The 8,591-nt window shown below is 40.8% G+C and overlaps 1 pseudogene; it reads right to left on the bottom strand.

The window, feature by feature from the left end:
* Positions 1 to 3,074: 3,074 nt before the first annotated feature.
* The window catches only part of LOC119655137, a 34,128-nt pseudogene continuing 28,611 nt past the window's right edge, over positions 3,075 to 8,591 (bottom strand).

Below are 8,591 nucleotides of genomic sequence, written 5' to 3'. Positions count from 1 at the left end.
ATGGGTTGTTAGATATGAAATAAACTCTTTCGTTAGTTTTATTCCAAATAATATAACCAGATAGGTGAGGTTGGGGCAAACCCTGGAGATGTCACAGAGAAGTGAGTTGCTGGAGATTTTCAAGGCAGGCCTCCTACATTTAAACACAGGTTCGCAACCATGAGGGAGATGGTAACCTATGCACAGTAAGTGTTGGATAGTTGTAACGATCATTTTGTAGAGAAGCATTTTGTGGGCTTCAGTCAACTCAACAAACGCTGCTTACATATCTAGTCTATGTAGAAGATTCTGTCAATGAAATTTTCCTGTCACTAGACTAGAATTAAGTGATTTAAATGCCTCGGATTAGCTACCGTGAAATCACTTCGTGTATCAGTCCAACCTGTAGTGTCTTTCAAGTCGTTGTTCACTATGGTCTTGAATGCTCAAGTGGCTCGCGGTCATGTAAATTAAGATAATTAAGATCTAGACCAAAATGAAAGCATTCACGACCAATAAGTGCGTTGGACTCGCTGAACTCACTCCAATGGACAGATTGTTCACATTAATGACATTCTTCTAGTAAAAATAGTGAATTTGCTTGACTCCATCATTACCAAGCACATACGAGAATGGTGACGAATCTCGATCTAGCTAAGCCAACCCCTTCACCGAACGAAAAGGCTGAAGAGGTATCAAGGTAGCAGTAGAGAAGTCCGCTCCCCCCTTTAAGGCGGCCTTCTACTGTCAAGCGTTAATTTCAGGCTACTTTTTGGGAATTAATTGCAAAGCAACTACTGAAGATAATCTAATGATTTCCTTTAATTGATTTCTACTGCATGTATGGGGACCTCTCCTTAAACTCGACGTAAAAGGATGTAACTCACTGTGTGCGTGAGCGTTCACAGTTCACATGTTATGTCAATCGCTGCTTTAGTCTTCGAGAAAGATCCGTGTGACGGACATACGGGCAGACGGACGGACAGATAGTGAACCGATTTTAGTAAAGTTTTGTTTTACACAAAACCTTAAAAATGGAACAAATCAAAATTTTCAAAAACTGGCTCGGGAAGTCATAGCGAGATGTTCACTGAACAAGTGAAAAAAAAAATTGAATGAATTCGATATATATTTCTGGTAGAAGTGATGGCGCAATCTTTAAAACGTCAACTTTCGGTAAAAGAGTTTAAAGATAAAGTATGGTATAAAACATGATTGCAGAAACTTACAATTCAATCTGCAATGAAATGGCCGTAGAGTCCTTTTTCCTCATTAAGAAAATATTTTCGGTTGGCCGCATTTTCCTCTCTCTGTTGAATCCGGGCCCTTTTTGCAACGTCACTCACAAAGCGGTCGAATGTAACGGTCGATGCGTTGACTTCCAAAATAGACAAAGATCCTTCGTTGAAGATCATTACTGCTATTAGGTTGTTGCACATGAAATGGCCGATTTTGTACTAAAATTTGAAACGACTGTAAAGCTTACAAAAATTTATTTAATTAATCAAAATATGTGCCAGTCGATTCGAGACATTTCTCTAAGCGAGATATGAGAGCATGTATGCCAGTTTCATAAAAAACCAATTTTCGGGGGTTGATAAACTCGTCAAAGGCAATTTTGATGACCTCTTCATTTCTAAATTGATTTTCCGCCAAAAAAATGATCCAAATGCTTGAAAAAGTTTACGAGGCAGGGTCTCATACTGCAATTTGTTCCACTTTTGAACCGTTGTTCTGGATACAATAGGTCGTGCATTGTCGTGAAGGAGTATCACACCATCTCTGTTGACTAATCTCGACCGTTGAATACTCAATTTTTGTTGCATTTCCTCGAGGCTAGCACAGTATTTCTGTGCATTAATCGTTTCTCCAGGTGGCAAAAAAAAAAAATAGTGGATAACTCCAGCTGCAGACCACCAAACAGCCACCATTACCTTCTTCGGATGGACGCTCGGTTTCGGCATATGCTTCGGTGGCTCATCAGCATCTAGCCATTGTGCTGATCGGCGACGATTTTCGTATAATATCCACTTTTCATCACATGTCACTACTCTGTGCAAAAAGGAATCGCTTCTATTGGAGAAGAGTAAAGAATTGCAAATTTCCATTCGAAGCGCCATGTTTTGCTCCGTAAGGGCATGCGGAACCCATTTGTCGAGCTTTTTCACCTTTCCAACTTGTTGCAAGTGCCGGGAAACTGTCGAATAGTGTACGCCGTTTCTCTACAATGTCTCTCATAGACTGACGTGTGTCGGATTCGACTAGCAAACGCAGCTTCTCATTGTCCAAATAAATCGATGGTCCTGGATGTCCACGTGGCTCACTTGGAAGGTTTACGTCGCCTGACCGGAATTTTTCGAACCACCGCCATGTGGTTCATTCGCCTACCTTATCAGCTCCAAATGCGAGTTTGAACTCATACAGAAAAAGTATACATTCTTGGCTCTTTTCCATCCTTTTTATCCTTCTCATTGACTGTTATCACAACGATGGTCAAAACTGAAATGACTCCTTGATTAAATGTAGGAGTCTTTATACTTCATTGTCCAACACCAACAGCGCCAACTGGTGGTGGTTTGATACCAAAATCCAAATACATCTTGTTCGTTGATTCGTTGCTGTTTTAAGTGCGTACATCCAAGTATCTTCTCACAAGATTTCATCAATTGGGACCGATGGAATTCTGTCATGCTGAAAACTTGTGAAAGTCTCTTGGGTTTCAGCCTGGCGCCACTTGATGAGCGGACCGGTCGCATACTACTAAGCGCTCGAAAGGCTACGGGTGTTCATATTTTCCCTCCGAAATCCCCATGAAGGATCGTGCTTTCCACGAATTTCTTTTTATGGCATATTCTTAATATCACCTACTTTCAAAAAAAAATGGGAAAACAAAAAATCAACTTGCTGAACTCGAAATAACCAAATGCCATGAAAATATTTCGCAGCCAAGCGCAAAGCAAATAGTTTCTCATAAAACTTTGAAAACCAGTTTGAATAAAAAGTGGCACTTTAACGGCTTAATGATTTGGTTTTTTGAAATTTCTTTTGGAATCCCAATCGAATTTTCGAAAAATAATCTTGTTAAACATGTTTATTTCCAGAATTTGGCTACAAAATTATTTTAACTGTTACTCGTATATTAATATTTAGAATATAAGGCTATTGATTTTTCTTCCTAAAACTGGTAGTTTCTTTGCTTTTCTCATGATTTTTTTTGCAGAAAGCTTCTACAGTTGCCTTCCAAATAAATTTAACCACTGAGCAGAGCACATACGAGACAACAATAAAGAAAGCAATCACATCAAGTCCATAGTATTGTATTGCATTCATGTGGACCGCTGGACTTTGGAGGTGCTTTGCTCCTTTATGCCTCAAAACGTACTCCATCCAATAAGCAGCTGTTTCTCTCGCATTTAAAGGTCGATCTCTAAATATTCTGGAAAATGTCCTAACATTATCTCTGTAAGTAGTATTGCTCAAAATTTCGAAAACAGCTTTTCTGAACGATTCCTCCGTCAGTGTTTCACGGTTCACAACCACACCATGTCCGGCCTTCTGTAATTTATTTGCGTTGGAGAATTGGTCGGCGAAAAAAGGGATTGCTACCATTGGAACCCCATGATACTGGGCTTCCGCAACTCCTCCAATACCAGCATGGGTGACGAAGAGCTTGACATTTGGGTGTGCGAGAATATCATTCTGTGGGAACCAGGTTTTATACAGAATATTTGGAGACTCTCCTGGAAGTTCCTCGTTATCCCATTTCCAAATTACTTTTTGTTCGAGACTAGAAAGCACCTTAAATGCTATGTTGATGAATTCAGGGTTGAGAAAATCAGCCTTAATATTTGATCCTAAGCAAAAGTAAATGACTCCCGATTCTGATGCGCTGTCTAGAAACTCTTGAATATCCTGAAATGGAGTAGTGGTAAAAAAAAAATATCACAATTGTAAGTCTTACTTAACTAATTTTTCAAGCTTACCAGGGGTAACGGATCAGTTTCTGGTTTTATTTGGATTCCTCCAATTTGTATGATGGTTGGTACATTCGGCCGAATATATTCTTGACTTAAATAAGTGTTGACGAAAAGTAGTGAGACGTTCTTTTTCATTTCTTCAAAAGATGGATATTTTTCTGGTGGAAAATTAGACCTACGAAGAAATTAACCTCCTGTATGAAAGCTGTCTTAATGTAGTATGGATTTTACGATAATCACTGCAAATCTTAGCAACTCCTACTTATCTATATTGTATTGTAACATACGAGTATACGGCCACCTTGGATGGGGAAATGCCATCAGGGGACATATAAATTCTGTTTACGTTGAGTTAATATTAGGTCATCAAATTTATTCATACATGGCTTATTTGCCAATAATCAGCCCCGTGATTATTCTAAATTTTCATGGAAGTGAGCCAGTGTCTGACTAAAAATTATAATTTATGCTCTTCGTGGAATTTAAATTTTTCATAAAAATACTGTCTTAACGACTTTAAAGTCGTAAATATTTCCCTTTAGGCACTGCACACTGCTGGCCTCATGCTCCCCTACTTTATATTTCCAATTACTCGGCATAGAATTCGATTTGTTTATACCTGCAGAAGAGGTGAAATGGTGATGTGAGCGATGCCGTCGTTAACTTATGCTCACCAGAAGAAGTATCCCAGGTTATGTAGTTCGATTCGCCAATCTATAAGGATCGTTTTCAGCTCTTAATACTCCCTAGGTGGGGTTAAACAACGGACTTTCGAGTTGAAATGAGAAGCAGGTAATCTTTGACGAGTAAGAGAGTGATCGTGCAACCTGTGCGTCTACTTGGAAATCTTTCGAGAAGGATCAGAATTCCTTCATGCCTACTGATTATATGGTTACGAGTGCTGTCCTAACCTTTATATGATCTAGACCCTATCTAGAACTAAATGTTTTATCATCAGAGGCATTCGATTACCACCGATAATGAGGACGTTTTTTTCGTCTAAGAACATGGGCATTCTCAGTTCTTGGAGAGCTTGAGGGAATCAGAAAGTCTGTCAATGCGAAGAGTATAGAGTGCAACCGCATCAGGCGCGTTTATACACCTCGATGCTCATCCTGCCGAGACGCACCGGAAAATCTAATTTCTGACTGAATGGGCATATTGGAGCGATGGGTTGAGTATTGTGATGAACTGCTCAACAACCAGAATATCGGCGAGTTTGAGGTCCTGCCAAGTGAAGACGACGGACAAATACTGCCACCACCAAATATATAAGAAACAGTCCGTTCAATTCATCTGCTTAAAAATCATAATTCACCACAGCACCACATTGGTATTACAGCTGAACTGGGTAAATATGGAGGAGATTATTTATACCAGCCGGTTTATCAACTTGTGCTTAACGAGTGGGACAGCAAATCAATGCCTGATGACTGGTAACGAGGCATTATCTGTCCCATACATAAAAAGGGAGATATCAAACAGTGCAGAAATTATAGATGTATCAAGTTTCTGACTACCATCTATAAGATATTCTTTGCTTGGGCAATAACATAAAGGCTTCAGTTCAGGCAAATCAACAACGGGTCAGAAATTGTTGGAATATGGACATCAATTGCAGCATAGCATAGTTAGTATAAAGTTGTACACTGCCATGGAAGAATTCGGTAACCCATTTCATCGGGTTATCGAATTGATAAAACTAGCCAGGCTGACCCTAACCAATATGGGAGGCTAGGTAAAAGTAACAGGATCACTCTCGATACCGTTCAGCATCAACAACCGTCTAAGACAAGGGCATGGTCTATCATGTTGCCTTTTTAATCTCGTCCTGGAAAAAGTGATCCGTGATGCGGAGGTAATTGCGGAAAGCACCATTCTCTTTAAGTCGAAGTATACGTGGCAGCGTTAACACCAAAGAACGAAGAGGCAACAACATCAAATTGCACTGGTCAAATAAAATGGATAAAGATAGGAGACTACAATTTTGAGACCGTCGATAATTTCTTCTACTTTGAGTTGAAAATCACAACCGGTTGTTGGCAGCCGACAGAGCCTATTTCAATTTACAAAAATTGTTTCAAGAAAAATTGCGAACTCTTAGCCGCGTTCGAGAGAAGAATACTTTGAAGAATTTTCGCTTCTCTACAAGAGAATGAACGATTTCCTAGCTTATATAACGACGAAATCAATGAGCGATTCCACGAGGGTCTGGTTGTGGAAAGAATCCCGTGGGCGGGTCACTTAATCCGAATCGATGAGGATGATCTAGTCCGTCTATAAGGGCAACATGAAAAAGAAGTCGAGGCAAACAAACCCTGCCTCAGATGGAGCGATGGCATAGACGCAGTGAAAATAGCTATAAATTTCGTTACTTTGGTAGCACAAATCGTCAATACGGGGCCATCTCAGAGGTTTTCCGGGAAGTCATCAAGGAGGTCGAACGATTCGATGACCGGCCGATGAAGCTCACAATTATTTGAAGTGATCGCACTATTCACTTTTTCACCGCGTACGCACCACAGACAGGTCGACCTGATGCCGAGCAAGATGCCTTTTGGCAGTTAATCGATGCAAAAACTTGCAACGTGCCCACTGATGACTATATCATCATTGCAGGCGACCTTAATGGTCATGTGGGTGAAAAGGCAGACGACAAAAGGTGGCATGGGGAGTATAGTCGATTTTGCAGACATCTATGACCTTGTAATTATGAATACATCAAACGATTCTCTCAGCTTCCTACATTTTTTAGTGGGAGCAGTAAAACCGAATCGACTATATTCTTATAAGACACTGATATTTTATTATACCATCGGCACTGGCTGCATAGCCGTTTCCTATGAGATCATCACACCTCAATATTGGCTGTTGATCATCATCATGTGAATCACGCCACTGATTAAATAGTGTGAGGGGCACACTAGCCTGTTACGCAATAAATGGTGGCACCAACCTAGGTAAGCGGTTCATTAGTCGATATATTTGGCATGGGAATGTCGATTTGAAATGAAGGTCCCTGAATAGAAACGTCTGTACCGCAAGTTCCTCGACGATAATACTCTCGCCCATTGGCAAAGAAGAAAAATGTCAATCGGGAAGCAAAAATAGCTAGACTTGTCAAAAACTGACACGTACCCACAAAGGATATCGAACACTTTTGTTACGTTAATTATAAGAACGGTACTAAGCTTACCGACAGACGAGCCGCGACGGATAGTTGGGAAGAATATTTTGAGTATATTTCAACGGAAAAATTCGTTCATCCGTCACTTTCACAAACATTGCCAACATTTGGAGCAATTCCTCCTGTCAGCGCAACTGAAGTCGACGAAGCAATAAGACGAATGAAATCGGGTAGAGCAATAGCATCTGAACTCTAGAAAGCGAAGAGTTGGGACCCAACCTGATATCTGACTGGCAAGAAAACACTTCAGTTCCAATATCGAAAACGAAAGGTAGTCCAGCAGAATGTTCAAAATATAGTCCGATCAGGTTTTTTGAATGCATTTTGTACAACTGTATTCACGAAATCGTTGAGGAAATAACCGTGAGTCAAACCAGGCTTGTCAAGAATTGCGGAACTACCGACCCAATACACGTTGTGCGGTTACCCATGGAGAACATCGCCCTCTTTGCATTGCATTTCTCGATCTGTGGAAAGCGTTTGACCATGTGACACAGGAATTAATCTAGTATGCCTAGTACCGGAGGAACTCGTACGCTGGGTTAAATTGCTCTAGTTCGTGTGTAGCGGGCGTATCAAAACCACTTCGTCTCTCTGCCGATGTTCATTAACGAAGCGCCCTCTCACCTCTCCCCTCTGTTCTTGTTATGGACACTCCCAGACGGTACATCCAATGTCTAGCGCCCTATACATTGTTATATGCTGATAATATTTTCTTAGCATCTAATAGCAAAAATGATCTGGAGCAATTTGTCCAAAACTGGAATGATTGCCTCATCCAACACGGTCTCAGATTGAATCTGAATAAAACTGAATTTTTGACTACTGATCCCCATGATCAACGAATATCTCGAATCTAAAATTTGCCGCAATGTTATCCGCTTTGTCGTCTTCATCACCTTTAATTAAGCTAACACTAGGCAAACGATATTAATAAATATTATTTATCTCTAGAGTGCTATTCCCTGTGTTTATCACATTCGTATCGTAAACTGCACGGTAGCGCAGTCCACTCTTCTTGTAAAAGCTGAAGGCGGACGGCTTATCAACAAATATGCGGCATTCGTGAAGCGCATGTAGTCTGTAACGTTCCCCGAGAACGTCAGCAAAGGCGTGATGGATCTGGAGGAACTTTCGGATCGTATTTCGTTCTGCACGTGGACATGGAGAGGAAGAAGACACGCGAAAAGACGAAGTAACCATCTTCCCCGCTGAGAAGACCGTAAGTGAATCGCAAATAAACTGTTGAGGAGCGAACTGGGACCAAAACGAAAAGAGAAAGCCGCATCTAAAGGAGACTTCACGTAGTTGGTGTCTAGGGCTAAAAAGAAGAAGGCGAAGGTCGACTAGACGCAACAACACGCCGCGTCGTTAGAAAAACATCGGGGTCGGCTCGTCGTGCTCGGTTTCGCCATTTGGTTCTATTAATTGCCTGATTAGGAAGCAAT

The sequence above is a fragment of the Hermetia illucens genome, chromosome 1 (assembly GCF_905115235.1).
Source record: "Hermetia illucens chromosome 1, iHerIll2.2.curated.20191125, whole genome shotgun sequence".
In the NCBI taxonomy this organism is placed as follows: Eukaryota; Metazoa; Arthropoda; class Insecta; order Diptera; family Stratiomyidae; genus Hermetia; species Hermetia illucens.
The sequence above is the reverse complement of the archived record's forward strand: the minus strand, read 5'-3'. Positions and strand labels throughout refer to the sequence as shown.